This window comes from Colobus angolensis, unplaced genomic scaffold (genome assembly GCF_000951035.1).
Source record: "Colobus angolensis palliatus isolate OR3802 unplaced genomic scaffold, Cang.pa_1.0 Scaffold5, whole genome shotgun sequence".
NCBI lineage: Eukaryota > Metazoa > Chordata > Mammalia > Primates > Cercopithecidae > Colobus > Colobus angolensis.
In genome coordinates this window covers 1,156,673-1,164,362 of record NW_012118487.1, presented here as the reverse complement: position 1 = coordinate 1,164,362, position 7,690 = coordinate 1,156,673, and the positions used below count along the sequence as shown (strand labels likewise).

The 7,690-nt window shown below is 41.4% G+C and overlaps 1 long non-coding RNA gene across 1 annotated transcript in view; it reads right to left on the bottom strand.

Moving 5' to 3' along the window:
- The window catches only part of LOC105524319, a 71,559-nt gene that overhangs the window by 12,894 nt on the left and 50,975 nt on the right, over positions 1-7,690 (bottom strand). The window contains exons 2-3 of the long non-coding RNA XR_001003738.1: positions 2,064-2,161; positions 1,533-1,683 (exon numbers count right to left, since the gene is read on the bottom strand). This is a non-coding gene — a long non-coding RNA (uncharacterized LOC105524319). The remainder of the gene's footprint in view (positions 1-1,532; positions 1,684-2,063; positions 2,162-7,690) is intronic.

The window sequence follows — 7,690 nt, the reverse complement described above, 5'->3', positions numbered from 1 at the left end:
TCACCCAGGCTGGAGTGCAGTGGCACGATCTCGGCTCACTGCAAGCTCTGCCTCCCAGGTTCATGCCATTCTCCTGCCTCAGCCTCCTTAGTAGCTGGGACTACAGGTGCCCACCACCACGCCTGGCTAATTTTTTGTATTTTTAGTAGAGATGGGGTTTCACCACGTTAGCCAGGCTGGTCTCCATCTCCTGACCTCGTGATCCATCCTTTTACCCATACTTAGTTTTTGTGCTTTCCTTCCAGAGGGAAAAAGAAACAAATGCCAATCTAAAAACATATGGAGTTTCTATAGTCAGTCGATTTTTTTCCTGGCTGATCAATTGATCAGTAATAACTTTGCACTTAGCATGACCTAGGTAATGACATTATTTCTATCGTTATTGCATTTTCCCTATTTGGATAATCAATTAAGTCAACAATATTTAGAATTTTGCTGCTCAGACTGAGTTACTGGAAAAAAAAATAAGCCAGTGAAAATATAGACTCCAGATTAGAGGCCCGGTCAGGATCAGGCCATGGCTGGCGGAGTGGAGTGGAAGCCTCAAGAACAGGGAGAGGCTGCTGTGCTGGCCCAGGGAGGTGTCCTGCAGGTGCCGCGTCTCTCCTTTGCTCAGACACCCAATGCTTGAATGCTTGGAATGACTGTCTTCTTCTTTTTCTTTTCTTTCTTTTTGTTTTCAGACGGAGTTTCACTCTTGTTACCCAGGCTGGAGTGCAATGGCGTGATCTTAACTCACTGCAACCTCCGCCTCCCGGCTTCAAGCGATTCTCCAGCCTCACTCTCCCAAGTAGCTGGGATTACAGGCATGCGCCACCATGTCTGGCTAATTTTGTATCTTCTTTTTTCAGTAGAGATACGGTTTCTCCATGTTGGTCAGGCTGGTCTTGAACACCCGACCTCAGGTGATCCACCCGCCTTGGCCTCCCAAAGTGCTGGGATTACAGGTGTGAGCCACCGCGCATGGCCTCTTTTTTCTTTCTTTCTTTTTTTTTTTTAAGACAGTTTTGCTCTTGTCGCTCAGGCTGGAGTGCAGTGGTACAATCTCTGCTCACCGCAACCTCCACCTCCCAGGTTCAAGTGATTCTCCTGCCTCAGCCTCCTGAGTAGCTGGGACTACAGGTAGGCACCACCATGCCCAGTTAATTTATTTGTTTATTTATTGTATTTTTAGTAGAGATGGGGTTTCACCATGTTGGCCATGCTCGAACTCCTGTCCACAGGTGATCCACCTGCCTTGATATTTAAAAAAAATCTACTGTAAAAATGTGCTTAGTGAGGAACACATACACGCACTGGCTAGAGAGAACTGAAATAGGCTCTGCATCCATTACTCAAGTTAGTCCAGAAACTGTTCTACAAATGAGCACTGGACTTGGAGAAGCCCACGCCAGCCCTTGATATCCCGGATACTATAGGAAAACTGCCTGCCTCCCAGACCTCTTGTTTTCTAATCTTGAAATGAGGAATTGGAGTAAGAAACTCTAATACCCATTCGTATTTTAACATTTATTGGTTCTGAATGTTCTTACCCCCCTGTAGTGCTGAGCCAGTTTCCACAGAGAATCTAATATGCATATTTCCATCAGCCCAAAAAGGCAGGTCTGCTGGAAGAGTGGAGGAAGGACAGGCCCTCATCGAGTAATCTCTAAAGAGAGGCCTTTAGATATTCTGGCTACTTAACTTAGAAAATTAATATTAAGTATCATTAGCATTGGCATGATTGTTCAAATGACATTATCAATTTCTAATACATAGATCAACAACTCATGCATTGATTCAGCAGTTATTTGGTAGGCGTCAAAAGGTCTCTCTGTGTTCAAATATTTGAAGTCTAGTGGTGGGGGTACTATTTAAGGCATCGTAAGACAGTACTGCATTAATAGCAAATAAGCTGGTTAGTTCAGGGAAGAGGAGAGTTCATCTGGACGCATATATTTCATAAGGCCCCGACGGGGAAAGCGGTGTTGATACTTGGTCTTAGAGAATGTATGTGGTTTGAATAAGTGGGGGAGTGTTCACAGGATATTTCCTGGGGGCTGAGATAGCAAAGGGGGACAGACCTTCTCGAGGAAGAGTGTGCCTGCCAATCTGAACACAGTAGAAGCTTCCTCTGGGCCAGTGGAATGGCAGTGTGGGAAGGGAGCCTCCACACCCACTTCTGGAGACAGGACATGTCAAGCTAAACTGTCAGTGATGACCCACCCATAACTGTCATTCTTTCCAACGCCGCACACACACGGCATTACCCACCCATAACCACAGCATTACCCACCCATAACCATCACAATTCCCGACGCCATGCACATGGCACATTTTCCTTGACAGGAAACTGCAAGTGTTCCTACCTAGTTTCAGTATCATTTTAAACTTTTTCTAGTTTGACTTGGTCATAAAAATAAAGTTTAGAAATCTCTACTTTGTGCCCTTTTTGTAGAAAAGAAACAAAGCATTTCGAAATGTTAACACAGTGGGCTGGGTCCAATATATTAAACATGGAAACCTTAATGAATAGTAGATACACAGCAATCTTCCCAGCTATGATTCCTGGAGATTTTTTGGACTGAATTCAGATGAGGCATTCTAGATAAAGGAGGGGAAAGAAAGTATGAATGGACAAAAGGTCAAGCTAAGAAGGCAGCAAAGCTTTTTAAATTCAAATTGTAAGAAATAGTTTGTTTCAACAGAATGAAGGATAAAAACAACTATGTGATTATTTCAATTGATGCTGAAAAAACATTGGATAAAATTCAACATCGCTTCAAGATAAAAACCCTCAACTGGGAATAGAAGGAACACAACTCAACATAATAAAAGCCATATACAACAGACCCACAGTTAGTATCATACTGAATGGGGAAAAACTGAAAGCCTTTCCTCTAAGATCTGGAACATGACAAGGATGACCACTTTCACCACTGTTATTCAAGATGGTACTAGAAGTCCTAGCTAGTACAATCAGAGAAGAGAAAGATGTAAAGTGCATCCAAATTGGAAAAGAAGTCAAATTATCCTTGTTTGCTGATGATGTAATTTTATATTTAGAAAAACCTAAAGACCTACAAGAAGACTATTAGAACTGATAAATTCAGTAAAGTTGCAGGATACAAAATCAACATACAGAAATCAGTAGCATTTCTATATGTCAATAGCGAATAATGTGAAAAAGAAATGTAGAAAGTGATCCCATTTACAATAGTCACACATAAAATTAAATACTTAGGAATTAACCAAAGAAGTGAAAGATCTCTGTAATGAAAACAGTAAAAAACATTGATGAAGGAAATTGAAGAGGACACCAAAAAATAGAAAAATATTCCATGTACATGGATTGGAAGAATTAAAATTGTTAAAAATGTTCATATTATCCAAAGCAATCTACAGATTCAATGCAATCCCTATCAAAATACCAATGATGTTCTTCACAGAAATAGAAAAAACAATCCTAAAATTTATATGGAACCACAAAAGGTCTAGAGTAGCCAAAGCTATCCTAAGCAAAAAGAACAAAACTGGAGAAATCACATTACCTCACTTCAAATTATACAGAGCTATAGTAAGCGAAACAGCCTGGTACTGGCATACAAATGGACACACAGACCAATGGAACAGAGGAGAGAACTCAGAAACAAATCCACACACCTACAGTGATCTCATTTTTTACAAAGGTGCCAAGAACATACGCTGGGGAAAAGACAGTCTCGTCAATAAATTATGCCAGGAAAACTGGACGTCAATATGCGAAAGAATGAAACTAGACCCCATCTCTCTCTCACCATACACAAAAATCAAATCAAAAGAAATTAAATAATTAAATCTAAGACCTCAAACTATGAAACTGTTACAAGAAAACATTGGGGGAAAATCTCCAGGACATTGAATCTCCAGGTCTGAGCAAAGGCTTCTTGAGTAATACCCCACAAGCACAGGCACCCAAAGCAAAAATGGACCAACGGAATCACACTCCGTTAAAAGGTTTCTGCACAGCAAAGGATATAGTCAACAAAGTAGAGAGACGATCCACAGAACGGGAGAAAATATTAGCAAACTACCCCCTCTGAGAAGGGATTAATGAGCAGAATATATAAAGAGCTCAAACAACTCTACAGGAAAAAAACTAATAATCCAATCAAAAAATGGGCGAAAGATTTGAATAGACATTTCTCAAAAGAAGACATACAAGTGGCAAACAGGCCTCCCAAAGTGCTGGGATTACAGGCATGAGACACCTTGCTCGGCCTCTCTATTTTTATGCAACAAAAGATATTCCACCAGAAGGTAACTTCAGTTCCAGTTGTTTGTTCTCTGAGAACTTGGTTTGGAGATAGGGTTGGTAAATTGTTAAAAGTGTGTGGCATCTTTAGTCATTTCCCAATTTGCTAAATTACAAAGGACAAGCTTTTTGATAGATTACTGGGTGGCCAATCTGATTGATAAGAAGCTCAAAGACAAGTCTGTTCCTCAATTACACATTTGTAGTCCTCGAGGCCAGAGGGTTAGTCTTTTCTTTAACTTCCTTTTAAATTAATTTTGTTAATCTGTTGCAGATGTTCTTTTGATATATCCACATTGGTCAAGGAAGATGGACATGAAAGCTAATGTCTTGGCACAAGATTATGCCTAAAGCCCATAACTTAAAATCAGACGGGCTAAACTTCACATAAACTGCATACACCTTGGTATCACTCCTCCACAAAACTTCTACTATCTCACTACTTACAGACATCCCAACTTCAGAATCCACGCCTTGTGTGAGGTGACTGCCACCTTCTGCTCTCTGAAAATATTTCCCTACTTTTAGGTGTAAAAGAAGCAGTAAAGCGTTTAATCTTATAAAAATTCATTTCTGCTAATATGCTAGCCCCTCAGGAAACAGTCTTAAATCATTACAAAATTTGCATTTTTTATCATTTTAGGTGCAATTTAGGTCAGTGGGGGGAAATCTCTTCAGGTCAGCCTTTCGTTTTTGTTGCCACAGATTGTTTCACAAAGATGATAGCAGTTCCAACCAAGAGCGCCAAGGGGCTACTTCCCTCAACACATCACAATGCACAGGATTAAAAGAAGAGTTTCCCAAAAACATTGTATCCAGTAAATTTAGATTAGGTTGAATCTTCTAACCCAAGCAAAAAGGCATTATCTTGCTTCCATGCTTATTAAAATCTTGGTGTTTGTTTTATAGTTTTAGTCTTTAAGCTCCCAAAACCCAAAGATTTTTGAATAATTCCCAGTAGTTTTACCACGTAGAAAAACTGCCTTCAATTTTATAAGCTTCTTTGATCTCTGCTAGGCCAGCACGCTGGGGGCATAAATACCAAAATTTAAAAAGAAATTCTCAGCCAGTAAGAAAAGGTAAAGATTAATTCACTATGTTACTGTACATTCAACAATTGACACAGCTCTATTATCACTTTATGATACCATCCGCTGACCATCATTCTTCCTTCTAGAAAGGCTTTAGTGGTAAGAAATTAACTAAGAAAGAGAAAAGGAACTTTTAACTTGTCCTCACAGAGATGATGGGTGGGAAAGAAGATAAAGAAATTTATTACTGAAAAATATAAACTGGATCAACATTAGTCACATTAAACAGATTAATGCTTGTTTTCCCAAAGTATTTCTTGGTAGTTAGAGTTGCATCCCTGTTCTCCGCTCACCCTGAGCTAGGCCCAGCCTCTGGAGTTGTGGTTTGAACAGGATCAGCACTCCAGTAGCCACCTAGTTTATCTGAGTCTTGAGCATCCTGTTTTTCCCAGGCAGCCAGAGTCCTCTGATTTCTTTTCTGCTTTTTTCTTTGTTGTTTTCTAATTTAGAAACAGGGTTGCACTCTGTCACCCAGACTGGAGCACAGTGGCACAATTATGTCTCATTGCAGCCTGGACTTCTTGGGCTCAAGCCTCAGCCTGCCTCAGCCTTCTGCCTCAGAAGTCCTCCTGCCTCAACCTTCTGAGGAGCTGGGACTACAGGTGCACACCACCATGCCTGGTTAATTTACCAATTTTTTGTAGAGATGAGATGTTGCTTTGTTGCCCAGGCTGGTCTCAAGCTCCTGGCACAAGTGATCCACCTGCCTCAGCCTCCCAAAGCTCTAGGATTACAGGTGTGAGCCACCACACAGGGCCCAGAGTCCCTGATTTCTGGGGTTTCTTTTTAAGTCGCAATAACAGATGACTGACAAGGTGGATACATAATCACCTGATTTAACCCTTAACCCTGCTCCCTGGAGCAGAGTCAGCTGGAGAATTCAGAGCTGCAGCGCCCAGGTTTCTCAGGCAGGCAGTCTCAGATTCCTCCTTTGAATATGGTTGCTCTTTTCCTTCATGGCATGATTCCTTGTTTGTGGTAAGCTCCTAAACTAATATAAGGTTTTAGAAATCATTTCACCAAAGTGGTTGCTTTGGTAAAGGAGAGAGAGGGATATATTTGGAAGAGACAGGACGGTGCTGAAAATGGGCTATTTCTTAGCCTTCTTCGGCCAAGAGTTACACTATAACATTGTAGTTACAATGATGTGCCTACTTGGTGACAAATTCACAGGAGTGTGCATTTCTGATTTGTACGCTTCTGTGTTTTATTTCCATTTTAAAAGCTTAAAAGTAAAAAAAGTGGCATGCCCCTGTAATCCAGCTACTCGGGAGGCTGAGGCAGGAGAATTGCTTGAACCTGGGAGGCGGAGGTTGCAATTAGCGAGATCATGCCACTACACTCCAGCCTGGGCAACAGACTTCACCTCAAAAATAAATAAATAAATAAATAAATAAAAATAAAAGAAAGCTATAGAATAGTATCTGTGTGTTATCCTCTGTGATTTGCAGAAGTTTACTCTGTACGCTTTTAAACACACAGATTATTTCTGGAAAAACATACAAGAACTTAGTGGTCATCAATAGTGGGAGGTCAGGGAACAGTTATGGGATCTTAGTAGAAACTAACAATTTTTGTGTAAATCTTTATGTACTCTTTAAATCTCTCAACATTTGTATGCATATATTTTCAAATAAAGAAATCAACATTTACCAAATAAATAAACTAGAACCGAACTGAACTGAAAAAAGTGGGCACTGTATTGAGGAACATTTGTTTGGTGTGGACGAAATATTCAGAAATGTGGTGATGGACACGTGTAGCAAAGCAAGGAGCAGATTGCAGGAGGTCCAGAATGCCCGACAAAGGACCTACACCAAACCAGCACTAAGCCTGTCTGTCCCAGCCTGACTCTCCTCCTCCAGTCTACCCCTTCTCAGTATTTTTCATCACAAACCACCCAGTTGTATAGACTGCACGTGGACTACCCAGCCACAACTTCTCCTTATTCCCCACCATCATAGTCATCACTGACTCCTTCACAGTCTAACTCAAATGTCTATTTTTAATATGTCTACCTTCCTTGACGTCCGCAGATCCTACCCTTGGCCAAATCACCACCGCCTCTCCCCGACATATCACAGTATTCTTCTGACTTGCTTTCTACTTGCCTCTTCCGGTGCCTAAAGAAAGCACTTCAGTGGGTTAACACTGCGCGTTGGTACCCCCTGAACCTAAAACAGAAGTTGAAAACAGTGGAGCCGTGCGGGCCGTGGTCAGCAGCGCCCTAGCGGATGCGGTGCTGCCTGTCTCAGCCTCACGTGGAAGCAGCCCTTCGCTCTTCCGTGTTCCAGCCGGATGCGGTGCTGCCTGTCTCAGCCTCACG